The sequence below is a fragment of the Rattus norvegicus genome, chromosome 18 (assembly GCF_021556685.1).
Source record: "Rattus norvegicus strain SHRSP/BbbUtx chromosome 18, alternate assembly SHRSP_T2T, whole genome shotgun sequence".
Classification (NCBI taxonomy): domain Eukaryota; kingdom Metazoa; phylum Chordata; class Mammalia; order Rodentia; family Muridae; genus Rattus; species Rattus norvegicus.
In genome coordinates, this window is record NC_141551.1 from 18999174 (window position 1) to 19014479 (window position 15306).

Consider the following 15306-nt stretch of genomic DNA (forward strand, 5'->3'; position numbering starts at 1 on the left):
TAGTTTGTCCTATAATGTCAGCACCCATTGCTTCTGTCATCCATTTTTTTTGTGTGGGGTATTAATTTTGGACTATAGATTCTTCAAACCCTCCTCTGCCAATGTGTTGTGCCTAGTCATTTTCATTTCTCAATAATGTTTTGAATCTAATATTGGATGATGTTCTTTCTTCTCTCCTCTCTCTTATTAAGGTTTATGGGTTTAATTTGTTTTTATTCTCTCTCATTTTATTGAAAAATGAAGGCAAATACTTGTGGGTATTTGGTCACCACATTGAACCAGAGATTACAATAGGCTCACAGATCTAAGGCTCATTGCCCCCTACTGCAACAGCAGAACTGTTTACAATGGGAGACAGAGCTGACAGATCTGTATATCTGCACATGAGAAGAAATACACTGTGTTCTAACCATAGAACCATGCCATTTTTAAATGTTTTTAATTTTTAAAAAAATTAAACTTGTGGGAAAATGTGGAAAGTAATGAAATTCATGATTTTGACCAGCATATATCCCCACTCTCTTTCTATCATATAACTTACATTATAAAATGTTACCTTGTTAAATATAACCTGTTCGTTTCATATGATGCTACTCACATGTATGTTTTCAGAGCTGGCCAGATGGCTCTGGTATGTACATGTATGTGAGTGAGTCCCAAAATATTGGTGAGAAGAGACCATGAATTTATGGGAGTACAGGGAAAGGTTTGTGGGAGCTTTAGAAATATAAATGGGGGAGGGGAAGAGTAAAATGTTGTAATTTTATGTAATCTTAAAAATAGTATAAAAATGTTATACTTCAAAAGAATCTCAACTTTATTCTAGTACTTTATAGTGTTTATAAGTAGTCTCACATTTTTTCCTCAATTCTTCAAACACCTATGATGTCCCCCAAAAACTGTTTTACAAGGTCTGTAGGTCATTTATTGGTGTTTAAATCTATCCTGTATTAGGGTATAAAATCCAGGCTGCTTAAAATGCACAGCCCAGAGAGCAGCTGGACTTTCACAGTCCACTCAGGCTTTCCTTCTGTCCAAATTCTGTTATTAACTTACCCATGCTCTTGTCTGCACTAAAGTTCTTGAATCTTAAGGAAGCAGGTTGATTTCAGCAAAGTGTCTCAATATCCCACTTTCTGTAGCATCCTCCTCAGTCCTATCATTTATATCACTTGGGGCTGCTGTAGTCACAATTATTTATTTAAGCTCAATGGACAACATACCATTCCTTTTTAATTTTCTCTTTCTTTTCTCTGCGAATACTTCATTTTTACTTTTAGATTTGACACCTAATATGGACAATGAAAAGAAGATAAGTGCTCTGTCTATTATGATATAAATATCAAGGACTCAAGTACCAAATTAGCTTTCATGAATATTTCCCATTTCCCCCCTCATTTTTTGTAGGAATACATATGATATCTATGTTGGTTACTCTCAATTGTCAACTCAATATACCCAGAAAGCAGGGGTTTTGGCATACCTACAGAAGGTTATCCTGCTATCTTTTACAGAGGTCTTTCTTCCCACTGTGGGTAGAAACAAATTTCTGTACAAGATACTAGGTTGTACAAAGGAGAAAAGGAATTGAGAAGCAGCAAGTGTTCCCTGTACTTTGAGTGTACTTATAATATGACCAGCTTTTGTAAGCTCATGTGTCCTTGACTTCCTTTCTATGGGAAAAGGTACTCTTGACCTGTGGGTCACAATAAGCCCTTTCTCCCTTGAGTTACTTTTCCCAGATTATTTTTTTCACATAAATAGGGAAATCAGTCAATAGAGTATAATTGAACATTTTTTCAAGTGTGTGCTAATTAAGAAAAACAAGTTATGCTGCAAGCATTCTGAATATTGAGGATACAGTCACATAGGGAGGACAGTTGGAAAAGTTTTTGAAAACTGACCAGCAGAGATGGGGTCTAGGGTACATGGCCAGCTTTTGTGTATGATAGCAATCTAGAGCATATTTGAAGTTGAAATGGAACTCTTACTCCATTGACGGATGGCACTTACAAATAGATTATTCATGTAGTTATTCTAGGGCAATAAATTCCAGGGCAATAAATATTGCTGAGGGGATTATGGAAATGTATGGAAACCAACCCTTCCAATGTGTAGAAGTGACAGGAGAGTAAGAAATTAGTACACATGTAGAAAAAAGGGGAAAGAGAATGAGGGATCAATGATACTCGTATGCTGCAAAACTCATGTATAGACTAAAAATCCATCCTTTCCAACAATAAAATATAAACGATGCCATGTGGCAAGTTGTCTTATCCCAATTGCATATCCACATCTTTATAGTGATTTCCTCACTTGCTCCTTCAAATCTGTAATTTGTAAGTATCTACTGTCTACCACTGGCCCTCTGTCATAGGCCTGGATGTTCCTTTGAACATTTTCCACTGTTTTAACACCTTTGTTCCTTTTGGGATGAATTATGGATGCACAGTATATTTCGTTTATAATGGAATTTCACATTTATGCTTCTCACCATTAATGTCATGCAATATTTGAGAAAAAAATATGAACCACCATTGGCTTTGCTACATTACCTCCTCAGGAGACTAGCTTTTTCTCCTGTCACTGCTTTCTGTGTTCTAGAAATTGGCAAATGGCTAGAATTCTACCATCCTTTGTAGGCTGAGAAAAGGAATTGTCTTCTTGCAACAATACCTAACAACACAGAATGTGAGACCCAAACATAGACAAAGCCTGCTGGGATTGGTTTGTGTTTTAATAGTGAAATTGACCCCATTGTGAAGGAGAAAAGGAAACTCCATATATGGCTGGTAGGCTTTAGAACTTTACACCTATGTGTGATGCGGGGTGTGACAGTTACAAAGACTATGGTGACTGGGAGCTCTGAAGAAAACCACTAGAGGCCTTTTATTTGGCCCAAAATTCAAAATTTAGAAACAGGCTTGTTTTAGGAAACAGAATATAGTTGGTACGTAGAAGATACAGCCATGTCAGTAAAAACACAATCATTGGGGGGACGTAAAATAAATAGCAATGAAATTAAAATATCACATGCTATCAGTAAATTCAACTATAAGTTATTTGTTTCACCTATTAAATATATAATAGGTACACATTATATACAATGCACTGTATTAAAAGCTATGAAAAATTTAAATAGGGGTCCGATAGCACACTCAATAAAATCAGGTTCCTGAAAACTGAGATGCATAAATATTTGCAGAAATATAGAAATAGAGGAGCATGAATTGTGGGTAAAAGTATCTAGTTTTGGCCTTACCAATTAATCATAGTTTTGACAATGCTGCCAATACATTGATAATCAAAGTGTATTTACACAGTGATCCAATGTCCATAGGTAGGCACACACTAAACTTTTCTTTAGATATAGCATAGTATGTTATTAGACATTAATAGCAATCATGAATAGCTATAGTTGTGAATATAGGACATGGCAGAGATGTGACAGGAATATGATCAAAAATGAATGGAGAGATAAATTAATGGCTCCATGAAAACAGATGTGAATAAGTAGAAAAGGAAGACAGGATAAATCAAACAGAAAATTAAGAACCCAGAGTAGATAATAAAAGCCAATTTTAAATTTATACTTATTCCAAAAATGTGAACAAAGAAGCTGACTGATTCATTAAATGAAAAATTTAAAAATTTTAACATCAAATACTGTGAATGTCATCTGCTCGAAGTAAAGGTTTTCTTTCACTCTAATATTTCAAGGGATGTATTTAAATTTCATATTCATTTCATTCCTGGATTTTCTTATGTATTTGAATGTCACAGTGACAATTCTATCAAAGTCTCTCTTAAGCTTTTACTTTTTTCCTAATAGAAAGAAGGAATATAGACTATTAATTTAAATTGTCAATGTTCTTCTTCATAATAGAAATAAATCCTGATCCCGTTTTATAATGTATATAGCATATACATAAAATATTTTAGCATTATGTTCATGATTACATTTTTATATCAACAGAGGAAACATAAAAGCTGATAAAAATGAAGTTAAAATTATTCATTAATTGTCATGTCGATTTCCTCATCATTTCTTCCGTATTTTAGTCATCTGTTCAGACGTGTTCCAGAATTCGATTCAATCTGGAATGCTGTTCTGCTCTGCTGCGTCCCTGAACTAGCCAATTATCTATGGAAGTTTCTTCTTGGATACCCTCAGTTAGCTCTGTTCATTCAATGGAAAACTCGTGCTACTGTGTGCATTCCAAATAACAGGCAGAAGAATCTTTACTGTTGAATGACAACTTAAAGTACAATTCATGGTATCTGATTTAACTTAGTTGAGATTAATTTAATTTAGTTGTCAAAATACACACAATGATGTTTGTTTGGCCTTCCGTGTGATGCCTGATCCACAGAAGCATGTGAGTATGTGAATGTGGTAGGAGAAGGAAAGAGGGAGCAATTCATAATTTGCTTCTGCATTTATACAGAGGGGGGAGGAAAGGGAGAGGAAAGAGGAATCTAAGAATCTTAAATTCATACTAGCCCACGTGATGTTGCAAAATAAAAAAAACTATTCTATCATAATTTATGTTACACAACTTTTAATTTTATTTTCAGATTTTTTTGTAATTGTGTTTAGACAACTAATCTAACATATACAGAATAACAATAAATTGAAGGAATATATGCTTCTGGTATATATGTTCTATAGAGATTCAGCCAATTAGTTTATCAATCATATACCAAATCAAATCTCTTAATCATTAATAAACATTTGTGACAGATATGGTAACCGACATGAGTATAGAGGACAACATTATTCTATGCCTTGAGAACATATCAGAATTTGACATCTTCTGTCTTGAAAAATACAACAAACCTTTATTGAGAATGCTATCACCAAAGGACTATGTAAGAATGGCCAAGAAAACAAAGAGGGTAAAAACTAATACTATGTGGGAAATATGTGAGAAGTATGTGGGAAGCATTTAACACATATGATTTCTTTTTGGAAGGGGAGGCACTCATTGGTGAATTGAATGAACCATGCTTAGTAGGTAAGACATGAGAGCTCTGATGTTTTATGACACATGAGTGTGCTGAACATTGAATGATGAATGGGACCGAGAAAGATGAGCACAAGCTCCATTAATATAGTCAATGTTTGTTTACCTTAGCGCTGTCTCCCAAAATAAAACTCTGGGAAATCCCATCTGACTTTATTATAATATGAGTTTTTGACAAGTAGCTGAGATATGCGTAGGTTCACATCTAACATTCTAATGATCTTTGAGGACAACTTGCTTTCCTTGAGTCATCACCCTACAAATGGGGGTACAAAGAGGTAATCAAACAGTCAAGTCCATGTAAGAACAGGCAAGCATTGCTTACATATTTTACAAGTAAAGATTATATTTTCTTTGTAAATCTGTTGTTCAAAGTCTCTACAAACATTGTCAAGGGCCCCATTGCTGGGATTCATATGTCATAGACTCAAGAAAGGCATAGATAAAGATTGGATATATGTGCTAATAAGAAAAAGCAATTGAATTTTTGGGACTGATATATCTATAAAAAGATAAGAAGGAGAAGGGATACATTTTATGGATATGTGGTGAGGAAAGGGGAAGGGAATGCCTCTGTAGGCCCAGGCTGAGGGATTCTTTCCTCCTGAGGGACCAGCCACATGATGGTATAGTATAGAATAAAGTTTATTCAGTTCATGGGGAGGGGAATCAAGAGGATAGTAGAGACAGAGAAAGGCAGAGAGGGAGAGAGAGGGAGAAGTAGACGAGTAGAGACCAGCCATAGCACATGAAGAGGGTGAAGGGAAGAGACAGGAAAAGGAAATTGGGAGAGAGTGAAAGCAAGAATGCAAGAGAGAGAGAGAGAGAGAGAGAGAGAGAGAGAGAGAGAGAGAGAGGGAGAGAGAGAAGGGGGCATCCCCCTTTCCAGTGAATGAGGCATACCTGGCTGCTGCCAAATAACATGGGTCATTCCTTAGACAAAATACTAACAGAGACAACATTTTGGTGAGGGGACTGATCGCTTTGAAAATATTTTACCCCAAAGGCCCAGTACCAGTACCTTAACAGTGAAAGAGTCCAATGACTGTCATCAGTCTTCTCATTATATTTACCACATTAGCATTGTCATTCTGGGAAAAATGTTACTAGAACATGCATCTTTGTTGAGATAAACCATATTTTAAAAATCATAGCAGAAAATATCACATATAATTTTTGAATATTCCAGGAAAGGAGAGGTCCCAAGAACACAGTAAAAGATAGCCTCAAGGACAATCTAATAAAAAACTATTTACTACAAGAAGTTAGTTTTATAGCTGCACTTCTTAGTCAAGAGGATGAAAACAAAGGAAAATGAGAGAAATCTACAGGAGAAAGAGAAGACATTTCAAAGGACTTTTCTGAAGGACATTTACAAACTGAATTAGTGAATCGTTTTGCTTTTCATGAGAAGACAACCATCAAAAACCCACAGAGGGAAGAAAATGGCCGAGGCCCTAGAGATTGTTTTAGAGAAGTATTGGAGAATATTTAGTTACATCATCACCATAAAAAACAATGAGTTGACCTCAATATAAATTTTGTTTATACAAATTGTATCTTACAAATCAGAAACAATATCTTTAGTTTTATCTACCTGTGACAATGGAGCTAAACTTTAGGCATTGGCTCACTTACTGTTTACTGTTGATCAATCATCTCTTCTATGTATATGTATAAAGATATGTGCAATTTTATGATATTGCTCCCTTTAGTATATTAGATGAGAGAAAATTTGCAAGTATGAGAATCAGTATTTTTTTGTGCTACTAGGTATTAGATGATTCTAATTCATTAAAAAAGAAAGTGATACGGTATATGCAATTCTCCAATTTACCAATGTAGAAAAGGATTGCTTCTCTCTCTCTCTCTCTCTCTCTCTCTCTCTCTCTCTCTGTGTGTGTGTGTGTGTGTGTTTATGTGCATGCGTGCACATGCCTGTATGTGTGCATGCACACATACATGCAACTATCTACGTGCCTACATTATATTTTGTGCTTCCCAGAATTAATCTCCTGTCGGCATGGAATGTGTTACATATATACAAAGCAGCTTGTAAAAATGTTGATAACTATAATAGTTTGCTCTTAATCCCCCCAAAGATGATTTGTGAGTTACTATATATGTGCTAAAATATTCAATATAACCTCACAGAAAATTTTTTAATGCCACAAGTAAGGTAGGTTCTCCATTTGCTGAGTATCCCAGGCAGAATACTGTTTTCTAGTCTCCTCATAACCAAGCCTGATTTTACAACTTAAAATGCAACCAAGCTATGTATTCTGCAAAGCTCAACTCAAGCCTTTGAGAGTCAGGTGGTAAATATCTACTTGTTTAATGGTCAAATGGTTCAGGTGACTCTAACTTCTTTGTGAAATAAACATGACATGCTATATTCCAGTATTTTCTCTCTACTGGTCTAGAAATAGTTCATCGGTTGCCTTTTGTTTCATTTTTGAATCTGAATCCCAGTTAGCAGGAACTAAACTGGACTTGTAAATAAATTTTACCTGGCCCCTTGTCCATGTTATTATTATTTTGCCAGCTAATTTTCCCCTCAGTGATACCCTTGTCCCTGTGTCTAATCAACTAAAGATTTCTGCTGGTTTTAAGAAGAGATTGTATGTTGTCCCTTGTCTATTTAAGAAATACATGCTCTTATTGTAGCATACAATATGTACTAAAGTGTTGAAGAGTGAATTTTCCTGGAGTCTATGTTGATCCAATAATTAATGGATGCCATTAGGACTATTTAGGAACTTCAAATACTTGCATGTCAGAGAAGTTGTGTCTCACACCATTGGCATGCTATCCTGTAGTTAATAGTTATTGGCAAACATTAAGGAAGAAACCAAGTTAGCCCCTAGTTCCTGCATGTACTTCACTGTGGATGCTGATAAGTACCTAAGTTTAAAGTCAAAGCCAGAAAGTCCTGAAGTCTGTGACTCACCAGTGCCGCCTGCCTAGAATTTTGTAAATTTTAATTATCGTTGAAATATGTTTAAAAAGTCTTTCTTCTGCTACATATGTGCAGGAGGACTAGGTCTAGTCCTTGCTAGCTCTCAGGTTGGTGGTTTAATCTCTGGGAGTATCCTCTTAATGTCCCTCAATCCTTCTCACAACTCTTCCAAGAGCTCCATCTAATGTCTGACTCTGGGTCTCTACATCTATTTTCCAGTAGCTGCTTGGTGGAACCTTTCAGGGGACAGTTATGCTTGTATCATGTCTGCAACATAACTGATTATCATTAATAGTATTAGAGACTGGTTCTTGCCGAAATAGAGGTCTGATTTTGGGCCAGTCATTGGTTGCCCATTCCCTTTGTCTCTGTCTTTGTCCATGACCAACTTGTATGCAGGACCACAATTTGATTTTCATGAAGGTAATCCAACAACTGTTCCTTGTGTAAGCAGCACATTCCCTTAGTTGGGCTGTCTTATCTTGCTTCAGTGGGAGAGGATGCACCACGTTATGCAGAAACTTGTTTTGCCAGGACATGGTAATACTGAGGGGAATCCTTCCCCTTCCCAGAGGTGAAAGGGAGGGAAGAATGAGAGGGAGAAACAGAACAATGGGAGAAGAGGGAGGTGGATATCAGGAAATAAAGTGTAGAAATAAATTACTATTAAACAAAATCTTTCTTTTCCACTGATATGTTTCAAACATAGCTGGAATCAACAAAGGCATATATGTGGACTTTTGAAGCTCAAGGCCATAGATGGAGGTGGAGAATGTAGTCTACCATTTATGCAATGAGAGAAAGGTCCCACATCTTTTATAAATTACAATAAACCACAAGAAGGTGGACACTGCATGATCCTAAGAGCTATGAGGTAATGTTTATATTTTATATACAAACGACAGGATGATGAACTCATTTTTATTTATTGATTCATGCAAGACCGTGGTACTAAAAACTTACTCTACAGTGGCCACTGGAGGTTTAATGTTAAGGACAATTTGATTTTACCTTAAGCTAAATTATGCAAGTCCTATTGTAATGAACAGCATTACTACATACAAACAAGATATTTTCTAACCATGGACATAGAACTTGGGGCCTTTTAAAATAATGAGATACAAAACACAAGTATGGAATTGCCACACTGCAATGATGGATGGCAAAGGCAATTAAGAAGGTGAAATGGGATAGCTCACAGCACTTGATAGTAAAAGAGGCAATTTCAAGATGGCAGCATCACCTCCTCTGATTATTAATAAATAAATATTGATGTTAATTTAGCACTTTTCATCTTCAAAGCACTTGTGATTATTAATTAGTCCTCTTAGGACTATTAGAAATATAACTTCTGAAGTTTGCATTTGAATAGAATTTCCATAATGGTGTTCACATGGTTTCAAGCACAACTGCTTTTTTATTGTTTTGTTAATTCTCAAAACTCCTTTTCCCCAAAATCAAGATGGGAAGAGGAATGCAATGCAAAGGAGTCAATCTAGAAAAGCTGGTTTTCGGAGAGCAGAGAATCAGAGAACTTTTATATAGGACTGATATTTTGAGTCATTTCCTTCAAATATGTTCAACCTGAAAAAATATCTTCAAGTAATGGAACCCCATGGCTATATCCAGGCCTTAGCTCATGAGTGACCTCACACTTGAATCTTCTTTCTTCACAGCCTGCTGCCATTTATGCTGATGAACATGCATCTCAATTCATAGTTTCAAACAAAGAGACATGTTTATAATATAAAAGTTTTAATCATTCAATTAATTTTGTTTTGCTAATTATAAACAAAAATACAAAACTTTAGATCTTTCTTTGAACCTCAGAGACTAAAGATGAAACTTTTTGTTACATGAATAGGAACTATGTAGTATAACGTTTTTTATAGTAAATTTTATTTTTAAGTAGCTTCTACTTTATAGAAAACTTAAAGGAAAGATTCAGAGCTACCTCAATAACCAAATTGCCTGGTCTCAGTCCTTTCACTTTCCCTGATTTTAACTTTTCTATTATGTTACAATAGATAAGTTAAGTGAATATATTACACAATACAAGCTAAAGTTCATGGTTCCATTAAGGTTATTTCAGTAGTCAGTGAATATTTCATATTTTGGCATATTGTATGATAACCTGTGATGTCAAATACCCTGTATCACAGAGATGTTATACTATAAAAATGCCCATTTTCTAATGTGTCAAATAGTTAGTTTGATCTGAGTATGAATACTCAACTTCCTCCTAGACACTCTAAATCTTCAACATGGTTAGGTTCTATGGTGACTAATTGGTACAAACATTGAGACACTTGTCTTCTTATCTTTTTAATTCATGATGTCATTCTGCCTCCAGGAAAACTGTATTTCAGTCAATCCCACTTGAAGAAAAAATAAGGCTGTATGGATTATTGATGAATGGGCAATCTTCATAGTTAAATATAGTTAGAAGCATGAGAGGCTTTCTTAAATTACCAATGGCTTATATGCTAGCATGCATGCTGAAATCTCTTAATGACATTCTTGTTTCCACGCTGACTAGGGTAATCACAAGAGTTCTATGGTTATAGGAAGAGATTCTTTTATATGTTTTAGAATCATAGCTTGCAATTTAGTTCAACAATGGTAACAGTTTACAAACACCTGATTTTAATTTCCTTCTTTGTAAATAAGACATGAAACTTTCTGGAGCACAGTTCCATACCTGATCCATTCTCCTAGCAGAGAATACCATGTTTCCAATGGCTCTTTCCCATGTCTTTCTATTTCTAGGATTCCAGTTATATAAGAGATGTCATTTTTTTTCATTTTACTGTTAGTATCATTGATAAACATCAGCTGATACACAATAGTCTCTGTATCACTGGTTGAATTTAAAATTTTAAAGTAAAACTCAACTAGGAAACCAAGGTAGGAAGAAAATACAATTGATAAAGAGATTTCTCTATCACAAGGAGACAGTTCTGCTCAGTCTTCATTCCTAATATATTTGTAATGGTGTAAAGAATATGAAAAGGAGAAAGAATTTTTTTGTGTTGAAATCATACACCATAGAATCTGTGAAGGTGGCATGTGTTTCTCAAAACCTTATTTCTCAAAAACCTTATTTCATTGATTGAACACTAAGATGCAGGTAGCCATGGGGTAAGCGTCCATCTTACCAGACTGGAGACATATTCTAGCATATAAGATGAAATATCAATTTGGAGTTTGTCTAGAGGCTTGTAACTCTCTCAGGAAAGGAAGGCTGCTTGTATCAGGGCCATATTAGACTGTGGATGCCCATGGCATGTCCCAGTATTTTGCATTTTAATTTCTCAAATATTTGTTTTTCCCCCCACAAAGCTTCTGGTTAAATGATGACAAGAGAACTGTTCATGTTGCCTACTATTTAATTTCTTGTGATAAGCTTCTTCCAGAAACTAATACAGGAACTGGACAGGGACAGGAAAGCAAGAGGAAAGTCTGTCAAGTATCATATAGATATTAATAATCTTCCTTCAAATGCCTTGGTCCATTGAGATTTAAGTATTTCTCTTTAAGTCTTGACCAGTACAGGAGAACAAGTTACTCAAAAGAAAGAAAAGGCCTATTTACCAAAGGAAAGCATTTGACACCCGGATCCTTTGAGCCACCATTGACATGATGGTTAGCCTTGATTCTGCCTCCTAACCTGCTGGTGTAGACTAAATGACAGTGGATTAAATGATCTCAACTCTTGTTTGCTGCCCGTGTTCCATGGGATACACACAGTGCTACAGCCACTGCCTTGTGTCACACAAAGGGTTATCAAATATACCTTGATAACTACTGTTTTTCCATAGGCACTCTCTTTGGTTGACTCTAATTCCAGACCATCTTGGTCAACATGAATTTCATTACATTGTAATGAATGCAACTGACTTAATTCCTACAAGGTTTGCCATTTTTAAGTACAAGACCCTTACCACTTCTTGCCCATCAACTTTATTCCTTCCTATATGTGTGCCTTATAGAGTATATTACTGGATAGAGTATATTACTGGAAGAATATACTTCCCTTCAGTGGTTAATATATAATGCTGAATAATATAGGTATTCTATATGTCTAACATTGCTAAAGTATATTAAATTTAATATGAATGTCCTTACTATCATTTGAAATAACTCCTATCATGTCAACTATATGTACGTTCTCCAAGTTCCCAAGATTTTAGGCTAAACTGTAAGAACTTGGTGTTTTTGAGGAATTTTCTTTCCTTTTAAAACTGGTTCTGGATGTATATGTATAATCCGTGTTTCATGAAATACATAAGGGAAGTGTTTCTCTGGGCTCTTTTGTTCATGTCAGCCTCTTGATTTGAGTCATTACTGGCTCTGCACCCTCTCCGATACCTTGGTGGATTTCGATGTGGAACCCACGCCCAGCAGTTCACACATACTGTCCAACAGCAGGAAGGTCAGAAGTTAAAAGTGCTAAATTCTTGAGATTTAAAAGCAAGTTATCAGACTCAAAAGTTGGAATAGAGCCCCAAAACATGCAGGCTGTAAGGTCAGCATTTACCTTTCTTTCTTTTTCCACACCCCCACCACACACACACTTTTTTATTGCCCAAGGACAAGAGAGCTCAGTGCGTTAGACTCCAGGGCCATAAACATAAACAGGCTGGCCATTTTATAACATACAGTTTGCAAGCTGATGACTGACCAAACAATTTAAATTGATCGCAGTAGAGCACTGGTGTGGATGTGAGAAGCAGTCACACACAGCATCTTTTTCTTAATTATTAGGACCTAGACAGGTGGCAGGAAGGGAATGAGGAGTGGAGGTGGAAAAAAGGCAGGGGTGGAGGCATAGTGACACTTCCCATCTCAGGAGAACAAGATTCATTACCTCTGATGGAAAGTCACCAGGCTGCGGTGAGCCTGACATACTCCGTGACAGGAGAAAGTGACATGGCCGTTTGACATTCAGGGCTAGAAGGTTGCCCGTCTGTAATCACTAGTTAAAATTGAATCTTGTACATTGCACCCTGCCAGCGCAGCTCAACTCTTGATAATTATTTGGATGCTACTGTATTTGGATTTTTATTTCCCAGCAGAGAAGAGAAGTTGGATTTATAGTTTACTGCTGGGTGAAGATTGGAACAGGCTAGATCTTTTTTATGGTTAATATGGCAGAGCCAAATAAATCTGGAGATGCTTTTGTCCGCATTTCAATTCTAAACCACTTGGAGGTGGGAATGGGGAGACACAAAGGAAGCAAAGGGCCTGTCTTCACATTTTCTGCAAGCATGCTATAGTTCCAACCTGCTCACGTTTTCTTTTTTTCCCCCTTTACTTCATGATGCTATGAACCAACCATCTGCGCACAGAAGGGGCTGGCAAATACTATTTCACAACTGCTACAGACTAATCTGCCATGTGGTGTGGACTCCTTAATGGTAGAGGACTTTGATGGCTTCTGGTATTTAAACCTCCACTTTCTCTTCTGGTTCACTAGAGGGTCCTGGAAAGAACCTAAGAATTGTTTGACACATGGTCAGTTTAGTACAATGATTGGCTGGCTTCAGACTGTTGTATAAACAGGAGTACTCCGATAGTAACAAAAAACTCTTCCTGTTTTGTTCCCTTTAAGAGGTCATGGAGGATTCTAGCTATCAAAAAGGTACAGGCTCTCTACTCACTCTATCAATTCTGGAAGACCTCATGTGTCTAATACACATATTTTACATGATGTTTTACGGAACTCATCTCAGCTATATGCATATTGAAGGAAGATGTGATCATAACATGAACTGTTGCCAGTTCCAGAGGTAGAAACCTTGTCCCATGAAGATATCTTTACAACTAACTTGTTCAATATCTACATGTCCAGAAATGCAAAGACGTATGTGAGAATGCATTTCCAGGAATCACGTTTTTTTGTTTTTTTTTTTGTTCTTCAGAAGAGGAAGTAAAAACAAAACATCAGTTCCCTTCCCTAGCGAGAGAGAAAAGACCTGCCGAGTGCATTGACAGGAAAATCAGAAGATCAGACCTCAAGGATTCACATTCTTGGGTGGTGATCCCATCTGGATTTGTGATTTACACACCTACCACTGCTGACCCTGGTCTACACAGTCTCAGAATTAGGGTACTCTGCTTTGTGATTTAAAGTGAGGCGTAAGAACACAAGGAGTGTGAATATGCCGAATGTAATAGCCACTGCCACAGACCTTCAGACTTGTAATTTCTATCAGTAGATAGCCTGTGGTTATTCAGTGGGCACAATGGAGTACCTTACCTCACTGTTGATAGTTTGCCTTCCCCTAGTTCTTTATGGCCTTATTTAGACTTCTTCTCAGTGGTGGGATGGGTGGTGCTGTGACTGCTTTCTTCCCTCTTCCTTGAATCTATAACAGTAACACCACACGCACTTACATCCTTCTACCTCATAAAGGAATTGCACTTTGATGTCACAATTCATCTTTGAGAAGTGATCTATATCTTCCAGCGTTGCTAGGTTTATGGAAGAAGATACTATCAAGACATAAAGAGCCCTTTGAAGTAATGAGTTGAGTAACATAGATGAACAAGTTTATAACATGTACAGATTTAGAACTTGCCCTTGAACCATCAAAGTATTCACCCAATGGGTACCTTAAAGAGAAGGTTTTGTGTCCAAGGTGGGAATTTCCATACAAAGCAGATGTATTTGGCTCCAAGGCCACAAAAGAAGAAGAGTTGGGGGGAAGGAAACGAACAGTGAAAAACTAAATGAAACAAATAAAAAATATAACAAGGAGGATAAAATTAGCCTGTAATCTCCTGAGAATAACAGAGTGAAGACTAAGCTGTGTTTGCTGAAATAATTTTGTTCAAAGGCTGGGAGTGTTCTGGATTTGCAGATCTCATCAGGCTAAATGTACTGAGTGAATCGTATTTTAGTTGCCTTTAGGTATAGACACCATATTAGGAATACTATCTATTGAATTCTGGATATACCTAAGTTATATTTCCTTCAGAAGAATAACTTCAACTCATTGAAGGCACAGAGACAAAGGGCCAAGCTCAGTCTATGCCAGGATTTGTTGGCACTGTTGCTCTGGGACACTGTGGACGGAACTGAGGTCCAGGCACTTAGGACTATATTTTGTCCTCTTCAGACACAAAGTGAGTTTCACACATCCTTTGTGATACATAGAAATATGTTTTTCTCCTTAGAATATCTCTTGACTAGACAGCACATGTAATTTAAAAACAAAGTATTGTTACCCACTTTATCACCCAGGTAGACATACTAAACCTCTTTTAGTGTTTGGTTTTAAAATTCTTTATAGGGGCTGGGGATTTGGCTCAGTG

General features: G+C 36.5%; 1 long non-coding RNA gene across 7 annotated transcripts in view; it reads right to left on the minus strand.

Annotated features, from left to right (window-relative positions):
- Positions 1 to 14371, minus strand: part of LOC102547510 (uncharacterized) — a 205739-nt gene extending 191368 nt beyond the window's left edge. For 5 of the 7 annotated variants that reach the window (XR_015642491.1, XR_015642489.1, XR_015642493.1 and 2 more), the window contains exon 1: positions 14249 to 14363. This is a non-coding gene — a long non-coding RNA (uncharacterized LOC102547510). Of the gene's footprint in view, positions 1 to 1056; positions 1290 to 5133; positions 5284 to 14248 lie in introns of all 7 variants that reach the window. The other 2 variants (XR_015642492.1, XR_015642490.1) reach the window with 2 other exon arrangements.
- Between the last annotated feature and the right edge of the window lie 935 nt (positions 14372 to 15306).